Source organism: Simochromis diagramma, unplaced genomic scaffold (genome assembly GCF_900408965.1).
Source record: "Simochromis diagramma unplaced genomic scaffold, fSimDia1.1 OVJJ01000216.1, whole genome shotgun sequence".
In the NCBI taxonomy this organism is placed as follows: Eukaryota; Metazoa; Chordata; class Actinopteri; order Cichliformes; family Cichlidae; genus Simochromis; species Simochromis diagramma.
The window spans coordinates 16,073,434-16,099,362 of record NW_024386883.1 but is presented as its reverse complement, the minus strand read 5'-3'; the positions used below and the strand labels follow the sequence as shown (position 1 = coordinate 16,099,362).

Genomic DNA, 25,929 nt, shown 5'->3' with positions numbered 1-25,929 from the left:
ATAATCTCTGTTTGATTGTATAATAATCTGTGGGAAAACTATTATTTCTCACTTGATTTGTGCCTTAATAAATATTTCCCCAGTTAATTCATGGTCTCAGTCACTAAAGTAGTCACAACATTATTCATTTTGTAAATTATGGTCACATAATTAAATGAAACTCTCTAACATACCCATAAATATTTGTTCAATTACAAAACCTTCATCAGGTGTATGGACTCCACATATTTATGTAATCATAAGCGAAGGAGTACTGAGATAAGTCTGACTAATGAAGATTGTAAGTACATTTGTTGTGTCTAAATACTATAAATGTACACAGCATAGGGATTTTTTAAATTAAACAATCAAGATGTGATTAAAGTGAAGATTTACGCTTCAATTTAAGAAATGGCCATTTTTATGCACAGCACCGAACAAAGTTTCCTCCCTTGAGATTCTCTGCCTGCGCGTTGCTGCAGCCACCTTCAGCTGTTGCTTGTTTGTGGATCTCTCTGCCCTCAGTGCTGTCTTCTGTAACTGAAAAGAATGCTCTATTGGGCTCAGATCAGGTGACTGACTTGGCTGTTGAAGAATATACTATTTCCTTGCCTCGAGAAACTCTTGTGTTGCTTTTGCAGCTTTGGGTCATTTTTCATTTGCATCATGCACAGAATCACATCTGTAATGTCTGGGTTTAAAAACTGGAATGGTGAAGATTAAAATGCCAAATTCAAGTATTCCATAACCTCGGGGTTTCTTCAGTGTCTACCACACAATGTGATGCTGACAGTATTTTTTTTCTTTGTTAATGTAATGGTTAATCTAATCCATGAGCAAGCTCTTGAATTAAGTTTATCATTCTAAAATATAATTATTGTTGTTATCCAATAATTGTCAAATTTAATGTTTTACAAAAAAACCCTCCATTATTATTTTTTGATTAAGATGCTAATTTAGTTATTTACTTACAGAAAAACTAATTTCACTGGACGAATGTTGTGCTTGATTAATTTCTGACTTCTCAGTAAAGTCGGCCCAGATTTGGGTATATATAGAAAAAAGAATTCAGTTTATTTGCCTAATAAATAACACATTTTTTAGTTAGTGGTCTAATAAATTTGTTGAGCGCTGCACATCCATCTTTTATACCTGCTCATTGGCTTTAACCAGCCTAAATCCACTTGATGGATATCATATCATAAAATCATCAACCCAACTTTGAGGGAACTGTCATATGCAATAATAATCATATTCTCTAATAGTTTCTTTGAAGATATTGAGAAGCACTTGCCTTCAGCCTCGCTGATATTAGCTGCATAGAGTAACTTTTTCTTTTTCTTTTTTTGGAGAAAAGCCAGTTACTGCTGATGTCATTAACTAGTAGTTTTAAAGGTCATACGAGTAAATGAAACTGCATGGAAACCTGTCAAACACAAAGAGCAAGGAGCTGTGATGAAAAGAGGCTGTGAAGTGTGGTTACATGCATTTCATTATAAAGGCGACTTTTTCTATCAACAAGCTGATAGAAAACCGAAGTCTTGCAGTCTGTTCAAAGATTCAAGCTGCTTTGCTGTATAGCTCTGTTGTCAAACATCATTTTATCAGCTTTCATCAAAGTCAACTGCCCCCACTCTCCCCTTCCACTAGACCCCCATCTCTCTCTTCACTGTGCCTGTAGAGATTGTGGTTTCTCTGAAAAAGCTCCATTTGTATAGATCTGAGTGCAGTTTGATCGGATCCTGCTGGCTCTAATGAGTCGGCAAGACCTCAGTAAGCTGGCCCTTGAGCCCTTGAGAGATGCATTTACACACAATACCAAATAAGGTCCAAAAGTAGCGTGATGGTGCCATGCTGCTGTTTGACAGGGGTTTCAGGTTATTGTGTAGGTTTCAGTCTCACTTTTATTCACCTCTCGCCGCAGCAGGCATGTGCAGCTTTTATGCATTGGTAAACAAAAATGCTGAATGCTACGCTTGCAAACAAAACCAGCTATCAAAAAATAAATAAATAAATAACAAGGTGTAGATGGTATTAAAAACTGATTTTGGCTGCTTTCTGCATTTTAAGAGGGATCCCGTTAAAGGCCGGGATAGAGACACGAAACGATTTCCTCAGTCTCTCTGAAGATGGATTGTTTATACACTGTGTTCTCTAAAACGCCTCAATGACCTTTATGTTTGCTTTGACTCAGGAATTGAAGTATTGGGTAAAGGGCCTACATTAAATCCTCTGGTATTCTAGCAAGCCCGCTTATTCAAATGTACAACCAAACCTCATAACATAGTTGTCTCACTTTGGAAGGCTTGCTGGTACGGGCTGAGTAAAACCTCCTACAGGCTGTATGACATTTAGAATCAAAGCAAACTCACTTGGCAGCAGCAAACCAGGGCTCTTCTTTGTTGGATTGTTAGAACGCTAGATTGATTGCTCGGTAAAGTAAGTCATTTTATTCCATTGTAATGCATATTCAACAAAGGGCCACGCTGACACTGATTGTTTAGATATTTCTAAAACTGTAGATGTGATTTATGACCATTTAAGATGAAACGGAATCTTTTGTAAATTTGTAACAAATTTACTGTTAATAATTACTTTCGACACTACTGGTGTAAACATGTCACACTGACATACTGATGTCATGTCATCCAAGACGATGTTGTTCACATAGGCCAGAGATCGGCTGGCAACCAGCTGGTGCCCACCAGTCGCTAGGGACAAAAGTGTATTCTCTGACTGGTTGGTGAGTGTTTGCTGCACATCACATCACACAGAGCTGGATGGTCTTTTGTAAAAAAAAAAAAATATATTTTTGGAGCTAAAGTTGTAACAATCATCTTTGGCATCCTGATAACAACCCCTCAGGCACAAATACTGTCAAGTCAGCATAATTTTACTGTATCTGCACTTTTATCTGCATTCAGAACGTGTGTGTGTGTGTGTACCTGTTTAGACGTCTTGGTGGGATCAAAAAATTGGAATGTTCCTATACTTGTGGGGACCAACAATTACTTATTAGGACAAAAGTGCCTGTGCTCACAAGTTTGAAGGCATTACTGCGACTCAAAATGTGGTTTTAGTGTCAGGGTTACAATTATTTTATGGTTAGGTTTAGACTAAAGGTTAGGGTTAGGCATTAGGCATTCATTTTTGATGGTTAGGGTAAGTTGCTTGGGAAAGTAATATGTCAATTCAATGTCCTCACTAAGATAGCAAAACAAGAATGTGTGTGTGTGTTTCAATCCAGCTTTGCATCCACGAAAGTCTAACATAAAGTTATAGGTTTACACCAGAATATTGGCAGCAGAATAATAATAATAAGTGACCCCTTTCATCTTACCCATTTCAAGTGCTTTAGCATGTTAATTGCAGTTTTTTTTCCAAAGACTTTGAATGCGACTTTAAGGGTCTTTAAACTGCTGCTGTGGTTTTATTCTAGTTGGTCTTATTAGCTCAGTAACCGTTATACTGTTAACTACAGCGCCAGGAGGGAAAGCAGAAGGGGGATACTGCTGTTACACTGCATCGGCAATGTACATAACATTTAGATTACTGTTACACTGAGACCTGGGCACAGCTACACATTGTTTTGGGTAATTACATTAACTTGGCATCTGCAACCATCACACACAAACACACACATTGTCATTACTAAATTCCTGTGAGTGGGCAAATTCTGAACTTTAAAAGGAGTTTTGGGAGTTCAGATCTGGATTTTAAGACTAATGTTCCCAACTTTGAGGAGGCAGCTCTACCATTTCTCCTTCTTTTGCTCTTAGTGTACATTTAACTCATTTACTTTTCCAATAAAGAATAATTATTGAATAACTGTTTTCCTCCAGGCATGCTGGTTTCCTGTCACAGTCCAAAGAGATGCCCCATCCAACCTTAAGTTGTAATCTTAGTAACTTGCTTAAAGGCCATTTAAAAGAAATTTTTTTTTTTGAAATGGCCTTTTTTATTTGCTAATTCTTTTAAAACCTTACCATCAATTTAACCTTTTAGATTCATAATAGCAGAGTTTTCTGGAAGTAAAACTTTACCGACAGCCTGGAAAATGTTTCCTGTTTGCATCCAGCAAGTAGTAAATGATTTCTTTAAAAAGAGTAAAGCTTACGATGCAAAAACCGCACTATAAAGTGGCACCGACATGACAGAAGATGTACGGAGGGAGGCAGGGGATGGGGTGTAACTCTGAAAACAAATATCTTCTAGCATCGAGGCAGTCTCTCTTCAATCAGGAACATGAAAAAAAAACCCAAGTGGCGTTTCACATTGTGCAGCTGACTCGTCTTGCTCGAACGCACTCCATGATGGAGCCCAGCCTCTAAATGCTTTTGCAGGGTTCGTGTGTGTGTGAATGTCTCAGGCTGTGGCATTGTCTTGCTTTTATTGCTGCGTTTGCTGTGTTTATTTCATGGTTTTTTATCAATGAATCTCCCAGCCTGTGTTTTCTGTCATTACTAGTGCACAGTTTATGGCTGATATGCTCTGGGTGGTTTGATTTTTCAAGCAGAAACTACACATTCTAAAACTATAGCCAATCTGCTCTTGGGTGGGCCTCTGGCATTTTAGCTTTTTTTTTTGGGATTGATCTCAAGGTAGGAAGACAGTGAACATTATGAAAGGGAGACAGAAGAGCACAGGGAGGAGGAGGAGGAGGCCATGCGGTGTGGTTGATGCCTGAACAGGCTCGGTATGTCGTGTTTACATCCCCTCAGGCATCAGGATGCACTCGGAGTTTAAAAACACGACCTGTACTTCCCTCTAGAAGTCTGACCACAGATCATTTCAAGGGTCAGATAATGTCCCAGAGTTCTGACATCACATAGCTTGAAGCTACGTTTAACCCTCAAAGAAGCACTGGATGAATAATGGCCAGTGCTTTATAAAGCACATATTCTCTACGTTTCACATTTTGATTATGTAGATGTGAGACTTGGTTTGTTCCACCACTACTGGAGGGATTGGCACACACTTGCATTTGTTTTTTCTAGGAATAAATCCTGTGTATTCAGGATTTCCCTCAAGCAACACAAGTTTTCATTGATCAAGCAGAATGTGTCACAAACTGCTGACAGATTAATGCACAATTATACATCCGTCCCCCACAACATTGAAGCTATCTGCCTTATACTGTGTGCAGCTCTGATGGATCGTGGTGGTTACGCACGGGCTCATTTAGTTTTGGATCTGCACAGCTGTAAGGTTAGGGCTGTGCTTCTTTCTGAACTGTTCTTGCAGCGTGGCAGGGCGCATTACCGCTGGAGGAGACTGTTGCCACTGGGGAGTGCCATTTGCTATTGAGCTTGGGTTAAGAAAAAGTTTGGGTAAGCAATACATGCAGAGAAGAGCCACTAGGATGAGGGATGGTCCGGTCTCTATTCAGATTACACGGCTGGCATGATAAAGGACACATGTGCTATGAATGAACTCATTTTCCCACTGAGTAAATATTCAATTCAGTTTTATTTAAACAGCACCAAATCACAACAACAGTCGCCTCAAGGTGCTTTATATTGTAAGGTAGACCCTACAACAATACATACAGAGAAAAACCCAACAATCATATGACCCCCTATGAGCAAGCACTTTGGCGACAGTAGGAAGGAAAAACTCCCTTTTAACAGGAAGAAACCTCCGACAGAACCAGGCTCAGGGAGGGGCAGGGCCATCTGCTGCGACCGGTTGGGGTGAGAGAAGGAAGACAAGATAAAGACATGCTGTGGAAGAGAGACAGAGATTAATAGCAGGTACGATTCAATGCAGAGAGGTCTGTTAACACATAGTGAGTGAGAAAGGTGACTGGAAAGGGAAAAACTCAATGCATCATGGGAATCCCCCGGCAGCCTACGTCTATTGCAGCATGACTAAGGGAGGATTCAGGGTCACCTGGTCCAGCCCTAACTATATGCTTTAGCAAAAAGGAAAGTAGAGTGTCTGTCTCCCAAATGCAAACTGGAAGCTGATTCCACAGAAGAGGGGCCTGAAGGGGTTTGTTTTTATTGTTTTAATCTTATTTCTGTTATTTCCGCCCAGCTTTGGGTTTTAGAAATGATTCATCCATAGATCTGCATCTCTTTTTGATCCATGTGTGTGTGTGTTGGCTTCAGTAAACGTGAGGAACACAATCAGAAATGCAGGACAGTGCCTCAATATGTGGGACGTGAGGAAGAAGGGATAAAAATGCTGTGCAGTTACAAGTAAATTTTGACACCTGGTCGCCCTACCTGAACAGCAGGGCCTACAGTTTTCAAGAAGAATATGACATCGTAGCAAGATGATCATTCACTCCACCTGTCAGAGGTTTCAAAAGAAAATTCAAGTAAATTCACACAACAAGAGAGGCACGGCGTATTGGGAGCACTGGGGCGTTTCCCAGTGGGAACTTTGACGGGTGATATTATGTCAAACAGAAGTGAGTTGGCAGATCTGTCAGAATCAGAATGATGTTCCTGCCACAGCGTTCTTGGTGGACGAGAACAAAAAAAGAGAGATGTGCACATGCAGCCTCTGTCTCTCTTTGCCTCTTGGCAAGAAAGTATTTTCCACATATAATCGGAAATAACCACAAAAATGCCAAAGAAATAAATTTATACTGTTGTAATTTGTGCCAGTTTTACTGAGTGTGTGAATCTTTTTTGACATCTTGTGCTTGGATATAGAAATACTGATTTTATAGTTTGTACCCGATCTGTGTCTCAGTCTCTGTGTCAGTGTCACACCTTGTAAATCTGTGAGCTGAGCCTTAACAGGTGATAACCCAAAACCAACCCCGTGCTAATACTTTGGGGAAAAATCAAAGTTTACTCTTAGATTAAATGTTTCTTTGTTCCCTGATTTCCAAGAACAATTTAATAAACACAAAAATGGCATTTTCTGATAGACTTTTGTTTGTTTGTTTGTTTGTTTTTCTAACCACATGGACTTGGACTTGCAGGAAAGACACATTGCCAGCCAAATATGCAGAACAGGTGGCACACTAAAAATGTATAACTGAAGGTATTACTCGGCAGGTCTCCAGCCTTCCGTGTCCACATCTGCAATGGAGTGTAACTGAGGCACTCGACCTAAGAGGGTTAAAAAGCTTAAAGGTATTGGCAATAATGTTGATATCACATAATATTGTCGCCAGAGTCTCGGTGAACACGCTCAGACTGACAGACCAAAATGTTCTTATGAATGAGTGGACAGTCGTTAATGATTTAATCAACAGCTGAATTTATGTAGGAGCTCACACTGTTTAAACGGGATCTCAGTGGATATTTGTTCTTGGCTGGTGAAGGACTTCAGGAGATTTAATAAAAAGGCAATGAGCAGAGTCTGTTCCTTCCCTTGTTGCATTCAGCGCTCGCCCCGAGGCACAAGCTTAGTAGCTGCCAAACCAGCAAATTACAAATCACTGCTTTCACGTGAAATCCTTGCAGCTCAGAGAACCTCTACCGCTCAGAAGCCTATACTTTAGATTATAGCGAGAACACTTCAAAAGCAGACACATGCACAGACACAAATTTGCTTTCCTGTGATCCCAGCAAATAGGAGAAGTCATTATCAGAGAGCCGTCACAAGGAAGAGTACAAGGATGAGAGTGAAGCTACAAAGAATTGAATGTGACTGCCAAAATAAAAAAAAAACCTCACAAATTCAATCACTTCTTGAGCTTTGAATCTCCATATACAGTGGGGCAAAAAAGTATTTAGTCAGCCACCGATTGTGCAAGTTCCCCCACTTAAAATGATGACAGAGGTCAGTAATTTGCACCAGAGGTACACTTCAACTGTGAGAGACAGAATGTGAAAAAAAAAATCCATGAATCCACATGGTAGGATTTGTAAAGAATTTATTCGTAAATTAGGGTGGAAAATAAGTATTTGGTCACCTCAAACAAGGAAAATCTCTGGCTCTCACAGACCTGTAACGTCTTCTGTAAGAAGCTTTTCTGTCCCCCACTCGTTACCTGTATGAATGGCACCTGTTTGAACTCATCATCTGTATAAAAGACACCTGTCCACAGCCTCAAACAGTCAGACTCCAAACTCCGCCATGGCCAAGACCAAAGAGCTTTCGAAGGACACCAGGAAAAGTATTGTAGACCTGCACCAGACTGGGAAGAGTGAATCTACAATAGGCAAGCAGCTTGGTGTGAAAAAATCAACTGTGGGAGCAATCATCAGAAAATGGAAGACATACAAGACCACTGATAATCTCCTCATCTGGGGCTCCACGCAAGATCTCATCCCGGGGTCAAAATAATCATGAGAACGGTGAGCAAAGATCCCAGAACCACACGGGGGGACCTGGTGAATGACCTGCAGAGAGCTGGGACCAAAGTAACAAAGGTCACCATCAGTAACACACTACAACGGCAGGAATCAAATCCCGCAGTGCCAGACGTGTTCCGCTGCTGAAGCCAGTGCATGTCCAGGCCCGTCTGAAGTTTGCCAGAGAGCACATGGATGATACAGCAGAGGATTGGGAGAATGTCATGTGGTCAGATGAAACCAAAGTAGAACTTTTTGGTATAAACTCAACTCGTCGTGTTTGGAGGAAGACGAATACTGAGTTGCATCCCAAGAACACCATACCTACTGTGAAGCATGGGGGTGGAAACATCATGCTATGGGGCTGTTTTTCTGCCAAGGGGACAGGACGACTGATCCGTGTTAAGGACAGAATGAATGGGGCCATGTATCGTGAGATTTTGAGCCAAAACCTCCTTCCATCAGTGAGAACTTTGAAGATGAAACGAGGCTGGGTCTTCCAACATGACAATGATCCAAAACACACCGCCCGGGCAACAAAGGAGTGGCTCCGTAAGAAGCATTTGAAAGTCCTGGAGTGGCCTAGCCAGTCTCCAGACCTCAACCCCATAGAAAATCTGTGGCGGGAGTTGAAAGTCCGTGTTGCTCGGCGACAGCCCCAAAACATCACTGCTCTCGAGAAGATCTGCATGGAGGAATGGGCCAAAATACCAGCTACTGTGTGTGCAAACCTGGTAAAGACCTATAGTAAACGTTTGACCTCTGTTATTGCCAACAAAGGTTATGTTACAAAGTATTGAGTTGTATTTTTGTTATTGACCAAATACTTATTTTCCACCCTGATTTACGAATAAATTCTTTACAAATTCTACCATGTGGATTCATGGATTTTTTTTTTTCACATTCTGTCTCTCACAGTTGAAGTGTACCTCTGGTGCAAATTACTGACCTCTGTCATCATTTTAGGTGGGGGAACTTGCACAATCGGTGGCTGACTAAATACTTTTTTGCCCCACTGTACAGCGTCTGCAGTAGTGCACATCATTTCATGCACACTACCCACCAGACATCACAAGGTTTTAAATAAAGTTCACTGAGTTTGAACGATGATTAACCATGTGACACGTGGCAGCTCTTCTGCTATAATTTTGTTCGTATTGCATTATATTTCTTCACGTCAATATACGGGCCGCAAGTAGGAGTGACGTGGGGCTCAAGTGGTCCCCGGGCCCCCTGTTGAGATCCCTCTTCCAGAAGAAAGTCTTGCCGCCAGACGGCCGTGATGGAAAATGCCTCAGGGTAGTTATTTGTGCGGCTATTTTGAAGCTCCTACCTAAATATGAGTGAAAAATCGCTTCATCTTTGATGGTCACTGGAATTACATGTAAAGAATCACCAACAAGTCAAATCTTATCAAAAAAAACATTTAATGTTATGACTTGGCCCCAAAATGTGATAATTACTGTGCATGTGGAACATAATATTTTCTTTAATGTTCTAATTAAGAGTGCGTGAACAATGTCCAGAACAAATTTCACGCTAATTCATGTTACAGTCAGACAAGAAAAACAATAAGCACACTTACCTACATCTTCATCCTACAGTAACAAGTAGATACGGCTTCTGTGATACAATTCAGACAGTCGTGCATGTGCCACTGCAACTAAACATATGAATCAATGCTCATTGTTGAGTGGCACATATCAGTTCTTTCAAAGCAATAGAAAGCAACACCCCAAGTATATCACATCAGTTTACAAGCTCTGCAGCTTGACATGAATGACGTTAAAAATTGTGTTATGAGATAGAATATAACATCTGTAATGTAATGTAGCATACAATAACAATTGAATTGGCATGTATAGCAGTCCATGTGTTTAGAGCTTGAAAAAACTAGTCTTCTCTAAGTTGGCAATTCCAAAGTTCAGCTGCTTTCTATTTTTAAGCTCTCAAGACTAAGATTAAGGGAATTCACTCAGACCTCGAAATGTAAATGTCAAGATACATCTTCTGATTATCATTCACCAACCCATTCGTAGCCACTTCCCCAAGCCCTGCCACGCCATAAAGATTGCTCAGCAAAGGTTTGAGAAAGACAGCAATGAGCCAAAGGTGTGCACCCGATATACGAACTCCCCAGAACACAATCTCATCGAGGGGCTACAGACTGCACCAAAGCCAGATGGATCTCTTGAGACTACAAGCCTCAGAACTGAATGGATAGGCTGCCAGCGTGTTAGTGCCAGACACCGGTGGCACAAAAAATTGCCAGAGGTCTATTATTCCTGCCTCGGTGAGTCAGAAGTCTTTTGACAGCATGAGGGGGGCTGCACAATGTTTGGCCCTGATCAGTTGAAAAACATTTTTTGTGTGTGTGTGTGTCACTAGAAAGTAAACTGTGCTGCAACTTTTAGAGATACCCACTTTATTTGTGTAACTTGTGTAAAGTTGGCAATTGTAATGATTGAAAAGAAAAGCAATTAAAGTGACCAGTAAGTCTCTGAACAGATCAATGAGAAGACATATTGATTTAAGATTTGGAGAAATAGCAACCCATTCTGAAGTACACTTTATTTTGTCACTTTTAAACAGATTAGCTCTTGATCATCTCATCTCGACGAGCTCCTCAGTAAAGTGAAGGCCTGCCTCCCTCCACATGACTGAATGTTTGGCCTGGATCAGTTGTTACTTTGTCTCCTGCAGGTTGTACAAAATGCAACTTTTGGCAGGAAAGAAATCGCATGTTCACATCACACCTGTACTCACCTCTCTACACCGGCTTGTAGTCCATTTCATTTAACAGGAAGTAACCTTTGTCAGAACCAGGCTCAGGGAGGGGCGCCTATCAGCCTATCAGAGAGGAGGAAGACGGGACAAAAGATACACTTTCAGGAGAGACAGAGATTAATAATAACCAATGATTAAATGCAGAGTGTTGTATAAACACATACTCAGCAAAAAAGGTGAGTGAAGAAGAAACAGTGCATAATGGGGCGCCCCAGGCAGCCTCGGCCTATTACAGCGTGACTAAAGAAGGATTTAGGGTCGCCGGATCCACCCCTAACTATACGCTTTGTCAAAAAAAACCCAAAAAAACGTTCGAAGCCTTATCTTAAAAATACAGAGGGTGTCTGTCTCTTGAAGCCAAACTGGGAGCTGGTTCCACAGAAGAGGGGCCTGAAAGCTGAAGGCTCTGCCTCCCATTTTACTTTTAAAGGACCCACAAGTAAGCCCGCAGTCTGAGAGCAACGTGCTCTATTGGGGTGATACAGTGCAGTGAGGTATTCAAGACCTTGTATGTCAGGAGGAGGATTTTAAATTTGAGTCTACATTTAACAGGGAGCCGATGAAGGGAAGCCAATATGGGACAGAAAGGCTCTCTCTTTCTAGTCCCTGTCAGTACTCTGGCTGGATCAGATAGAGGCTTTTAGGACAACCCAATAATAATGAATTATAATAGTTGAATCTAGAAGTAATAAATGCATGAACTAGTTTTTCAGCTTTACACTGAGATGGGATGTTTCTCATTTTAGAGATATTGCACAAGAGCCGAGGCGACAGAGCCTTTTTGGTGGCGTCCCCTAAAATTTGGAACAACCTCACCCTTTCACGTGAGAGCTTCGCAGCCACTCAATCATTTTAAATCCTTGTTTAAAAAAAATAACAACAACAACTCATGCTTGCCAGCTTTCAGTGTTGATGCAGCAGGATATCCTGGCTTTTATTGTGGAAACAGAGCTCATTTACTTCTACCATTGTTTCATTTGATTTTGTTAAATCAAGGTTTATGTTTTTATTGTGTGTTTTAGTGCACATTTATTGTTAATTTCAGATATATCCTGTGCAGCACTTTGCTGAGGTGATATTGCTTCAAACGTGATCTAGAAATAATCTTTGACTTGATTTTCCAGTGCTAATGCTAGATACTCGAAATACAGTGAAATCTGTGTAAGCATGTCACTGAAACCCTGTAAATTAAATCGCACAAATGCAGCTTCACTTCAGGAAGCGAGGACATTGTATCCACCGTTGCCCTCTGCTATACGTGCTGTCAGAGATCGTATCTTGCGGCTGACGGCGTCTGTTTAGTGGAGATTCAATAAGGTGTGGCAGTGACGGCTTCATCTTCACTCTGTAGACTCGGTGAGAGGCACCACGAGTCAAACAGCACACTGCTCGCCTGCTCTCACAAATGTACAAAATGGATCCGGAGGATAAAAGCAATTAGAGGTTATTTTTTCTCTTGGCTGTCTCTCATTTGCTCTCTTGTTCAGAGTGAAAGAATAATCTTTTCTTTGTGCAATCCCCTCCTGATTTCTCACTTTCTGGAAGATGAATTGTGCTAATAATTGGAATTGAAGTGCTGAAAATTCTAATGAGCCCCTGCATATATTTTGTTGCTCATGCTCATTTTTCATGGGCTAAAGCGCTTTTTTTCTTCCTTACATTAAGCCCGACCGGTTATTTTCAATTAATCCTGAGGCTCACTGTAATTGGCTTCCACACCCAGATTTAAGACTAAGAAAATCTATTATTTATTTGCTTTTCTCCCACCCTTCCCACTTGCAGCCTATCCTGCTCACTGCCAATAAAAAAAGGCCTCCCGTGTCTTAATTTATTACAAGTGAAGTGAAGAAGCATTAGTAATCATGAGTCATGTCCCCATCTTTTCACCCCAACAGCTCTGCTGTCACTGTGCGGTCACCAACCACCAGGTTTTTAGGGCTAACATCCAATGTGAGCTCAGGAGATTACCTGACTGACTAAAATAGTCTTCTGAGAAGATGTGAAATTAAGATAGAAAACCAGACAGCACCCCTACCACCCTTTACTTCTGCAAAAAATGGGTAGAACCTGTGAAACCCATTCATATTTCTTTGGAAGAACCCTGCAGCCACAGGTATACCGTGCATTAAAAATAAACCTAAAAGCAAGCAATTCGATTCCATATGGAAGACATTTTTATTACAGACAACACACGTGAAGAAGAAAATAGAATTCAGTAGGTGTATCTATGGAGAAAATCTAGTACAGCCCTGCAGAAACACTCAGCAGGCATTTTCCTGCTGGCTCATACAACACAGTGTCTGACCACAGACTCCTGCTGGCTAACATAATGTAATCCGTCTGTCTCCTCCTCGCCGCACACTCAAACCTCTTTGTCCCCCTCTATTTAATCAGAAAACAACTAAAACAACAGTCTCCCTTTATTTTTCACATCTCTGCGCACACGGTATGCACGTTCACACACCTGCTTCTCTTCCTTAAACCTCTGGTTAAGGATCACAGTGGATGGTTCCCAGTATAAAATCTAATCTGGTGGTTGGTATAGCAACAGGATGACAAGGTGTTTAAAATAAATTCTGTTCTTAGCCATCTTTGGTACCAGATGAGGCTTTCTTTTCTTTTTTTTAAAGTCACATCATCAACAGGTGCTGTGTTCTCTGAGGAAAATGATGGCAGGCATCTTGCTGATCCTCAGACAGCAAAGGCAACTGAATCTTTGAGAGACACATCTGGATGGAGGTGGGTTTGTTTCCTGAAAGGTGGATGCTGCTCCAAAGTTGTTCCCCCACACGAACCAAATGCCGTGTTGCAAAATGGGCTCCACTTTAATCAAATAAATGTAAAAAAACAAAAACAAAAAACAAAAAACCAGAGAAAACAACCTTAAAATCATTAAAAAAGTTAGTTTCAATCAAATAAATAAATAAATAAATCAGCCATGGGCTACATTCTGACATAATGGGAATTTTTGTTTATCTTAGAAGCACAGTTTTGGGAATTTACAATTATGATGTTAATTTATCATAACTGTGTTCACGGATCTTAAAAGACTTCCCTCATATTGAAACATGTCATGCCACTTTAAAGCCTTCTTGAAAAGCTTTAATTTCAGTTGTCACCAGGATAAAAAACAAACAACAACAACAAAAACAGCATGTATACAACCCCCACCAACACCACCTCCTTTAATTTTTTGAAATTTGCCCTGACCTTTCATTGCTGCACATTTATGTTTTCTTACATTCCATATTGAAAAAACAAACATCACAGTGCATCAATATTTAACATGCCGTACTCATTACTTTAAGTTTTATGCACATTTTGGACCAAATGAGCTAAAATGAGTCTTTAATTGGTTCTTCTAATACCGTTGTACTTAATCCCTTGTAAGGGAACAAAACCTTCACTCCTGTTTCTGTTTCTTATTGGCAATATTCACTAAACTATATAGAAAAAAATACTTAACTATAACCAATGAAAACCCTTTACATTACTTTGTCACTGTGAATGTACTTTGTGTTGATTCAATACAGCTTTTTGTTAAAAAAAAGCCCCACCAATGTGTCATGTGGCTCATAGCGATAACCTTTGCTATCTATGCAGCTATACTGGATGCTAACGTACAGATAACAACATACTTAAAATTATACTCCTGCCATCATCTTTACTGAATGAGAAGGCTACAGATTTCAAGTCTGTGTCCTGTAAGTGCCCTGACTCTATATTTTGTGTTTAGTTTAGCATGGCAGGATGCTAATACTAATTAGCTCTATACATTGTATCCTATCCATTAGGCTGATGGCAAAATCGTTTGCCTTCCAGCACCTCATTTTTATAGAGTGTCTGATTTAATAATAGGCATATCTGTTATCTTCGATGCATGCTTTTTATGCACTTTAGGTCTTGCTGCTGCACTTCTTGCCTGTGGATGTCACGATCCTGGCTCTCTGACCCAGCGTTTTCAGTTTACGTTTTGAGTTCTTAAGTTATTCCTTGAAATATGTTGAGTAATAGGATTATAATTTGGTTGCCTTACATTTGGTCTAGTTGTGTTTCACTTAGGTCTTCTGTGTTAGTTTGTCATGTTTCTTGTCTTCTTGTTCATGTTATCATGGTTGTGTTATCATGCCTATGCTGTTTCCTGTTTTATTTTGAAAGTCTGTGTCCTATGTCAGTACAGTCGGCTTTGCTTCCTTTTCTCGTTGAGTCAGATTAGCCTCAGCTGTTTCCCCATGTGTTTCCACTTCCCCTGATCACCTTCATGTTGTTTTTTTTAAGTTCTTCCACTTTAGGTTAATGTTTAGTTTTGGCTCGCCTTTTGTTAATATCAAGTCTTGTTCCACATTCTTTTGTGTCTGCATTTGATCTGCTATTCACAATTCATACAGTCTGCTTTGGCACACTGTTCCCTGTGGGTGCAGACCCATACCATGAAACATAAATTGCTGCAGACAGAAATAACAATTTTCCTTTGACTAAAGGGGACCCAGCTGAAATAAGACTTTGAACTAGTGATGCTGCTTGATTAAAGGGATAATCAGTGTGGTTGCAGTGCATCCCAAGGGGAGCATGAATGTGAGTTTTCACAACAAGTCATCCAGATGTTATTTGATCCATCTTTCCATGTATCCAATTCAGGGTCATATCCCAGCTGTACACCCTCGAAAGGTCACCAGTCTGTCGCAGGCTAACACACAGCGATAGACAACCATTCACACCTACAGTCAATGTAGAATCACCAGTTAACCTAACCCCACTAACTGCATGTGTTCAGAACCCACTTTATTTGATGTTTTACAAAATATCAAAGCTGTCAACCAATCCATGGCACTAAAGCAGGGTTAGGGAACGTAGAGAGAGAGAGAAAGAGAGAGATGGTGTCCTGCAGGTTTTAGATCTCACCCTGGGTCACCACACCTGAATCAAATGATTAGTTCATTACCAGGCCTCTGGAGAACTTCAAGACATGCTGAGGAGCTAATTTATCCATTTAAATCAGCTGTGTTGGATCAAGGACACATCTAAAACCTGCAGGACACCGGCTCTCGAGGCCTGGAGTTGCCGACCCCTGCACTAAAGGAACGGTCCAAGTCACGACGATCAATCCAGCTAATCCAGTTTGAACCAGTGGACTGGTCTAAAGACCAACAAACTTTACAGTGTTACCAAACCTAAAGCCCCTTTGACAGGGCCAAAACCCTGTAATTATGAAACAGACTTTTATTAATCATCCTTTTATCTCAATAAATCTTCTTTATTGTGCTATGTGCCATGCGTCTTTGCTTCCTGACTGAAATGTTAAAGGTACAGAGAACAGCCATCTCTCTGGGTTAGAAATTGAGATGATTAATTAACTCTCTGATGTCTCCAAAGGAAGCAGTTTCAAGCTATCAGTGATGATATATTGGCGCATCTGAGCACTCTCAAATTCTGGTACAATCAAGCGTCTCAAACTGTGAGCTGAGCAGTAGTTCATTGCTAGCCAGAGGATTCAGTACTGCTGTGCTGTCAGTTCTACACTGATCGTTACCATAGACAGCGATGAGGCCAGAGAGGCCTTTTAAACCTTACTGTATACTAACATCATCGTCATCAGTTTATCATGCTATATGTTATGTGTCACTCTGTAACTGTTACAGAGTGACACATGCTGCACGTGTGCTGCGAGGTGTGTGATGAAATAGGCCTGTGAACAGAATAAAAGCTCTAACACAAAGTATTATCATGGAGTCTAATCCTTTATTCTATACTAGCATAAATATACGCTGCATTTCATCACAGAGGTAATGCATCACCTGAGCATGCTCAGGACCATCAATCAAACACGCCAACCTTGTTTAAAGACCAACAGGTGCATGGTGGTGGAGGTAACATGCTCAAGCTGGGATTTCTACATTTATTGAGATGCTGCCTTCAGTTGTGCATGTTTCTAGAAAAATGAGGAGCACAGAGAGAACTTTTAAATGAGTCATGTATGGATGTAACATAATTTAAAGAGCAGACTTTCAAGAAGATATAAAGTGCCTGGTGTCTAAAAAAAATTTAAGGAAATATTATTGGTTTGCCCTGAAATGCCTCTTACCAGACACAGTGAGAGGTTTTAGTGGCCTATAGAGCTGTATCATCACAGTGTATAGTTTTTGGTCACTCTTTACTTTATGGTACACTAATAAAGGTACCGACTTATACTTTGTATTAACCCTTTAAGGCCTGAACCATAAATTTATAGCTAGAAAATTCAATTTTTTTTATTGAACCTACTAACAAATTAAAAAATTAAAAGAAATTAAATATCAATTTAATACATCTGGAGTTTGTGCAAAAAGATTGCTCGCAGTTTATCTTACATAAAAACATATAAGGGAGTTAGGATTTAAAAAAAGTCACACTCATGTTATAAATGTCTCAAAAACTCTGATGTCAACTAAGATACACGTGGCATTACAGGGTTAAATTAGACAAAACTAGAAATAGGTTCTTTATTATACATAAGCGCACACAGGAAATCCCTAGCTAGACAGTTTACAGCTAAATTAGCGACTGTTTGGAAAGTGCATGCTGTTAGAGCTGTCGCAGCAGTGCATGTAGCATGCAGAGAGCAGCCACTGGTTGTCTCTACACACTCTAGCACTGGTCTGCTAAATGGATAACTATGTTAGCCCAAGCGACAACCTCCAGAGCTGAAAGCTGAAGCTAGTAAGCTAGTAAGGAAATGTTAGCATGTTAGCTCTGCTAGCGAACACTGGAGGCTGACTCAAAATGCGAGTCATTTGATTCAAAATCATGTTTACAGCCGGGCATAACAATCATTTTCAGCCCCTATGGATAATTTCCCCATTTATAACAACTCTAGTGGAGCTGAAGCTTTATTTATCTCATCATCCTGACGACTGGGGTTGTCGGTGTGGCCTCGTTAACTGACAAGTGTCCACACACGGAAAATGTGGCTGATTAGTGTCTGCTAGGCCTCACCTTCACTAATTAGAGTCACTGCACTAGACATTTTTGTGGTGTTTTTGCTGTGTGTAATATGTTTTGTCATTCAAGTGTCAATGGGACACTGAATTTAAATCCTCTCATTTATTTTGTTGATTTTTTTTTTCATCTGCAGCTTCAAAGCTTTAGAATTTGCAGATTACCTGCAATCACTGTAGCTACTGTGGAAAAAAAACATAAAAGGTGACCACTTATTAGGTGTTTCATTTGCACACTTAAGAGTTAATTAATTTAGGAACTATCCGTTTTAATGAGTTGAAGTGCTTTGATTTCTTTTTTCACATTTTTTTCTTTGCTCGTTGTCGCTTGTGATTTCAGTTTTGTGAGCAGATGAAAGCAGTGTAGGTTGGTACTGAGGCAGTGTTGGTTTGGATGATTGGAGGGCTAAGAGAACAGCATTTCTTCAGGGAATAGCTTGTGTGAGCTTGGGAACAGAAACCAGATTCCCTTTTTCAGATTGTGGCAGTATGTACAAATTGAGGTTCAATGATTGACAGTAAAAACAGGAGGTCAAGGGCCAATCAAGCAGGAAAGGGTATTTCTATGGTTTCATTTGTCCAGAATCTCTCGCTGCTATACTTTTTTTTTTTTTTAACAGGAAAGCACGACAGATGAAAAGACTCCCCTTTCACGTTTTATTCAAAAAGGTCCTTGAGGAGAAAACACAGCCTGTTGTTTGGAGGTATGTGCTTTGCAGAGTGTTTATGAGGTTGGAGGAAAAAAAATCAAGATGTTTAGCCTTGCTATTGACTGGGTTCATCTCATTGTTCAGTTAGAAGTCATTTACGCAGCTCCTGCTTTTGTTAAAATAGCGGGGGAGAAGGTCAACGAGAAAATGAAACGCTAATTTTCAAAAGAAAATCAGCTTTTTTATCTGGTTTTATCTCAGTAATTGATGCAGTCTTAGAAAAAAAATCCTGCACTGACCAACAAGATAAACTTACTTACCGTGACAATGATGGCAGGCAATCATGAGTGTCTTCATATCTATCTATCTGTCTATCTATAAATTTTGGATTAGCCAGCCCTTATTCACAAAATATAATTACTACTGTAATTATATTTTCAATAAACTCATGAATGACTTTCTATCCTTGACATTTTAGTGCTGCATGTGCGTCATTCCATTTCCATTTGCTTCCAAGACCCAGTGTAGCAGCATTGCAGAAGATACGTCCAATTATCTGCAGCCAAACTTAGATGGGCAAGGGCCAATCAAATAATCAGTGTGAAGAACCCTTGTCCACATTAATTTTGCCTGAGGATCTCACCTGAGGGCTATTGCTTTTTCAACATGAGAGCCTCTCTGAAGGGGCTCTGAGAGACGGAGTCATCCTGTTTGATGGGTTCTTTGGGGAGTGATGGAGAGATGTGGCTGGTCTGTCAGTATAGCACTTCTGGTCATGTTTGTTTGCATTGTTTCAGTCAGTCAAATTATATATTTAGATCCTGACATTTTACCGTCCATACTCCCATCACTGGAGAGTACCGTTGGGCTATTAAGCCACAACATTTAAACCACAGATGGTAAGTGAACAGTGGCTTAGGAGGTAGAGTAGGCCTGATCTATGACCACAGTAAACACTTTCCTGACAAGCTAGTGGTCTCAATCAGTAGTTTCAAGACTTACTGGAAACAACATGGTGTTCATTTTTTGGTCTTTAGTAGAGTCAAAAACAGAGCTGAACTTATGACTGACAAGTAGCTACTGTGGGAGCATGCAGTGCGCCCTGTTTTGTCAGGCAGATCCATTGCTTGCTTGAAAGCTCCACTTTCAAATTCTGGACAATACAAAGCACTCAGAATGGGAGTTCAGTAACTGATGAGTGGTTGAGGAACCCAGTAAGAGACCAAGTCATTACCCTGGTCTCCAAATCCAGTTGCCCATTAACAAGATGGGGTTGTGTGCGTTTGCATTCACAGAGGCCTTTACACGTGAATCACAGGTGCCAAAGCCATCCACTATAAATGTGTAGTTATGAACCAGTGTTGGGAAGGTTACTTTAATTCACGTTACTCAGTGAATACTTTGGATTACTTAAAACACTGTCATGCTTTTTACAACTACATGAATGTACTATTGCTGTGTGATTTATTAGTATTACTGAAGGATACTCACCATACCAATACCAACTAGATTTATAAATCTTAATATAAAATGAGTAACAGTAGGGTGGACATTAGGTAAGGCTGCACTTTTTGCAGCGATCTCATATAGAAAACTATTCTGCGCGTATATATGCTTAAGATGGAAAAACAACTATAATGCTCAGAGCTTTGCATAGAGGACAAAAATAAGTACAAAAAAAGTCAAAAGGAAGATTTTGTGCAAAAAGGGCAAAGAGCTGGCGTTTGATAAGCACAACTGTACAAACCCTGATTTAGGGGGAAAAATAACCCATTTCAAACAGAAAAGAGCTGTAGTAATCGCAGTGTCAGACAGTCAGGAAATGCAGCGAAATTGCAGTACAGTGTTTGTCAGGACTACCTGTCTTCAGGTCCCTGCTTTTAAGCAGTTGTCCAGGTAAGTCGAAAACAGCAGCGGAAAAGCTTTTCACGTCCTTGTACAAACAAGTCTGATAACTGTTTGAATAATCTGTGTGTTCACGAGGACCAAGACGTCACTGCTTTTGGTTGTAACATCCATGGAAGCAGGAGGCTGCACTCAGACCAGGTGTAAACATGTTTTTGAAAAGCCAGCAATCAGTGACATGAATCACTTGTCTCTGCGGCCTACACAGCAATGTGCAAAGTGTCGCTAAAAGCCGTGTTTACTGTATAAACCTTATTGTTGCATTGTAGCTAACATTATTAAAGAGGACCTGTTATCTTTTTTTAAGGTGCCTTCCTTGTAATTTCCTTTTTGGTGAACTAGTTGGTGGGATGACAAAGAACGCCAAGCATGCACCTGAGGAGTGAGTTACAGCAGCACTAAATGAGGTGGGACAGAAAGACACACCTGCAAATTTCACCACAGGCTTGGATACATATGCGTCACATATTTAGTGGGAAAATGACTCAGGCAAGCCTAGAATTTGTCAAAGTAATCTCAGAGTTTCAACTGGAGGAACAGCTAAAAGTCCCAGAAACTTGAGGTTTTCCTCTCACCCCTCATATATCCATACCGCTCTACAAGATTAGGAAATAACAGCATAACACACAGTGCAGATTGAGATTATTGTAGCAGAGGGAGCAACGCGCCACCTCAAGTTATCTTATGGGAACGCAGAAGGAGTTTGTGGCGCAAGACGTTGCTGCAACACTGGAGAAAATAAAGCTGAACAAGTCTAGATGAGAAGGTGTCTGGGGAACATGCTCAGCACATGCTGTCCATTCTTCAGAGACAAGTGAAAGTGATACTAGAAGCTGTCAGTCATGTCAGTTAACAGTAGTATGCTTGCTAATGTTGGCAGACACATTACAAGTGACAGACATGGCACGCAGAGAAACTTGAATTGTAAGCTGTGGGAGAATTTTACAACAGCAGGGATGGTGGAATCTCTGCTGTTCTTCCGGGGGGGGACCGTTGAAACCTTATTTGGGGGAAAAGTGAGCAAACATGTTGGGCAGTTTTATCAGAGCTGATTGGAGAGCCTGCACATGCAGTGAATTTGGATATTGCTTCTCACATAAGCATCTGCAGGTGTGTCAGGATGGCTGATGAGAGGTGACGTGCTTCTAGGTTTCTGACTATAGTCATTTGTGCTACACATATACACAATTGTTGCTTCCAAAAGCTCTTGTTTCATTTTTATGTAATCCTCACTATTAGTATTTGATCTGTTTCTTACGTGCCTTGATATTTACGCTCCTTGCCCTGTTAGCATGATTCTGCTCTGAACATTAATAATGTTAATGTTTAGACAAGGCAATACATGTAAATCACTGCATTCCACATAAAAGCACACATACAGCACAACAAAAATCAGTAACACTTGACTTGGACATGACATGGGTGTATTTTCACCACTATAATCTAATAAAAACATTTAAAGTTAGTTAGTAAGCCTACGTCCACACAACCCTGGATAAACTTGAAAACGGCGCTTTCGTCTGAAAACGCTCCACGTCCACACTATCGTTTTCAGTCATTTTCACAGAGTTGTGCGTCCACGTTGAAACGGCTGAAAGCGCTTACGTTCCAGTACTGCGCATGCGTGAAACGCAAGACGATTCGACCTGCCTCATTTCTGTCTGCCGTTTATTTACTTTCCTGCTCTTTGAAACATTGCTGCAAAATGTCGAGGAAAAAAACGAGTTTTTTAAATGGACTAACAATGAGGCAGAGTTGTTGCTGCGAGTATCACAAACGTACAAAGTTTGAGGAAAGGAATTTGAGGAATAGCTATCTGGAGCATGTACAACCTGATATTAATCTTTAATAGGGCTGTCAAAATTGAGAGCAAACAAAACAACTGCTGTGTAATCCCCTCCGCTATCTTAGTTTAGTTGGTCACATGACTGCATCACATGACTAAAATGTGTCATTGTTTTCGAAAAGGCTCCGGGTTCGCTGACCACACTGCGACGCGAAAACGGCGTTTTCAAATGTATCCGCTTTGGAGAGCGTTTTCAAAATGCTGCGTTTTCCTTGAACGAAAATGCCGTCTCAGTGTGGACGGACGGCCAAAACGGAGAGAAAAAGATGTGTTTTCAAACGAAAACGCATTAGTGACATGGCCTAAAAGAGCAGCTAACTAGATCTCACAGGCCTGGAGGTCAATCAGTGATCCCTAGCGTACCTAGATGCAAGGGAAAAGTGTGTATTCCTCACCTCTTAGGCAAATGGTCTGTCTGCATAATTGATTGAAAGTCTCAGTCATGCAGGCCTAGAGGCTGGTGAGTCATCCCCCTGGGAAATATGTTCTCCACTTAAGGGGACAAAAGTTTCGCCTTTTGAAATGTGTTGGTCTCAGCGATGAGGCTCAACTTTTACTTTGAAGCCAAGTGGTCTCAGTTTGCTTTTCACCTTTCACAGCGTTGCTGCCGCTCGGCTAGCAGTCTCCGATGCAAACAATAGGTGACCGCTGCCAACCTGCTAGAAACCAACGCGAAGAGGCTTTCCTTGCAGCATCACATACCTCATTGCAACCAGTTTGAACTAGTGACTGCCTTCAAGCTCAAGCAGCCATTCTCCAACAGACTTGAATTTTTCCTTAGCGACCAGTGGTTGCTAGGGGTGGTCCACTTGGGCCATAGCTCAGTTACTTGGAAAGTCAGTTTTAGTGATGCTTGATTGATAACCACTTGCCACCCATCCTATACTGACATGCTGCAAGATATTATTTATTTTTCACAACTATAATGAATTCTTTCACACTGTTGTCACCCTTTAAAGTGTCATAAGTATCACAATAATAAATGCTGCATCAGTAACTGATTTTGAATCTTGGCACAGATTATGGTGATGGTCTCATCTGAAGGTTAGGCCAGAGCCAGATTCACAGTTCTCTAAATAAAGTCTTATTTGGTTTTCTGATTAAGTCATAGCTGCAATCAAATTTTATTGTCAGTCCATTTTATAAATGAAGCTCTGGGACTTCCTTGCCATTCCTTTCACTGACAGGTCTAATGAGCAGTGAAGCAGACATAATTATCAATATGCAAATTGATATCGGGCCAGTGAATTTGCACCCGCACCAACAAAGGCAGAGATTCATAAAATGCAACTGTGTGTATTCACGGCTTCATAAATCTGATTGAAAGAATGCGAAAGCGACAATTGCTATGAGAACATCTGGTGCAATTACCTGCCTCATCAGCGAAGACAAAGTCATTTTTAGACAAGCCCAGTGTTTCCGTATTCCATCCGACTTCACCGAATTGTCATCTGTGTAACATACAGACCTGATCATGAACCACAGAGAGGCCACTCTCATCCGCTGTCTGTCTGTATACATCAAAGCCCGATGTGCCATCTGTTATTTTAATATATCGCTAAAGGATTATGTAAACACCAAGAAAATGAAGAAAACTGGTGTAAGATTGGCAAAACTCAAAATGCTCAGGGTCAGAATTTTATTAAATCTACATCTGTAAAATCTCTGCTGAATATGTCTTTATCCACCTGTGCTTTCATGGTAGAAACACAACAGGTGTTTTGTCTTTATCGTCTTCTTATCTGCCTACTTCTATTCCAACTACTTTGCTGGAACTATTTAAAACAAAGCAGTGGATACAGTCTGTGAGGCTGTCTCAGCGTTTTTAACAGCTTCAGATTAGACAGTATCAACAATGCAGAGCCTCCATTTTTAGTTAATATTACAATGTAATCAGAATTTCCATTATACTGATTATTACAGACTATTGCAGGCCTTTAAAAACACCTACACAGCTATAACCAGACTAAAAGGAAGGGATGGTTTTAACTAATAAGGCCGATCACACAAGCTGGCATATTTACTCAGTTTCTTTTATTTCTAAATTATTTTTTTCCTCCAAAGCAACACATAGAGGCACTACACAAAGACTAAATCATCTCACAGTAAAAATGTATAAATGCTGTTATGTAGAGCAAACTGAAACTACTTTAAACTGTTGTGACAGAAAGAATGAAAAGCGGCCAGTCAACATAAAAAGATCCACAGACTTTGAGCCCCAGGTGACATTATAGTAGCTTTATAGGCTGATGACTCCGTTTGAGCACAGACACGAGATTTATGTTGCATTTTGGCTGAATGAATGAGCCTCAAAAGGCATATCCACCAGGGGAAAGAGCACTCCTAACATCCATTAGCAGCCTAGATGGCTAATTAGCAGCTAGTCAGCAGTGGCACATCGTCCCTTGGCTTGTAAGTTCCAGTTAGCAGCACAGGTGCTAATAAGCCCATGTGCTAGAAGACATTTTGACATGTCATCGCAGGAAAACCACAGGTGTAACTAATAACACAGATAATGGCTGCATGCACTCCATTTAGGTTAACTAATTACAAGGTCCTGTTGCTGTGCATGCTGAGTGTGGCTGTGTGCGCTCGCTCGTGATATGTATTCTGCCTATATGGTCGAACAGTCAAAGAAATGAGCTCCTCTGTATTTTTCCTAAACACTTTTCATTGACCACAGTGGAACACACTATGAGGTCATGGAAAGGAAAAACAATAATTATGTAAGAAAAGACAAACATGGTGTCAGTGCAATCTGACTGCACTTACACCGGGATGCTTATTATGCAACGGTGGACGTTGTTGATGCGCTGCATTTTCCACTACATTTTGATGCTTCGCCCTGTGCATTCTCTCCGTGTTATTTCTTACAGAAAATGTAAATGGCTACAACACGGTGAAAAATATGAGTGAGTTTCAGGATGAATAAATACAGCACCAGAGTTAAGTAAATACAGGGGCACACCTGTTAGTCTTTGAATTGAGCTGTTTTCTGTCCCATGGCCACAGGTGTATAAAATCAAGCACCTAGCCGTGCAGTATGCATTTGGAAAGAGTGGATCGTCCTAAAGAGCCCGAAACATAGTTATGGGCGGATCAGGTGACCCTGAACCATCCTTTAGTCACACTGTAATAGACCTAGGCTGCTAGAAGCTGATGCACCTCTTATTCACTCTGTTTATACACCATTTAATCATTAATAATTAATTTAAAGCTCCGGCTCTCTCCCATGTGTCTTTCGTCCTGTCTGTTTCTGCTCTCTTCTCATTCCCCTCACCCCTAACTGGTCACAGCAGATGGCTTCCCCTCTCTGTGCGCGGTTCTACTGGAGATTTCTTCATGTTGAAAGGGAGTTTTTCCTTCCTACTGTCACAAACTGGTTACTCACAGGTGATTGTTGAGGTTTTCTCTCAGCCTGTAATATTGTAGGGTCTTTAATATACCTTGAGTGCCTTGAGGTGACAGTTTGTGATGTGGAACTGGTATTATCAAGAAGTGTTGAGGAACCACAGCAACTCAATAAC

General features: G+C 40.6%; 1 protein-coding gene and 1 long non-coding RNA gene across 2 annotated transcripts in view; both read left to right on the top strand.

Annotated features, from left to right (window-relative positions):
• LOC120733957 (double C2-like domain-containing protein beta) overlaps positions 1-25,929 on the top strand; it is a 210,213-nt gene that overhangs the window by 16,378 nt on the left and 167,906 nt on the right. The window lies entirely within an intron of this gene.
• On the top strand, positions 15,991-23,489 carry LOC120733959. Its single transcript, XR_005695924.1, has 3 exons — positions 15,991-18,705; positions 20,864-20,963; positions 23,002-23,489. It is a non-coding gene; the product is annotated as an uncharacterized LOC120733959 (long non-coding RNA).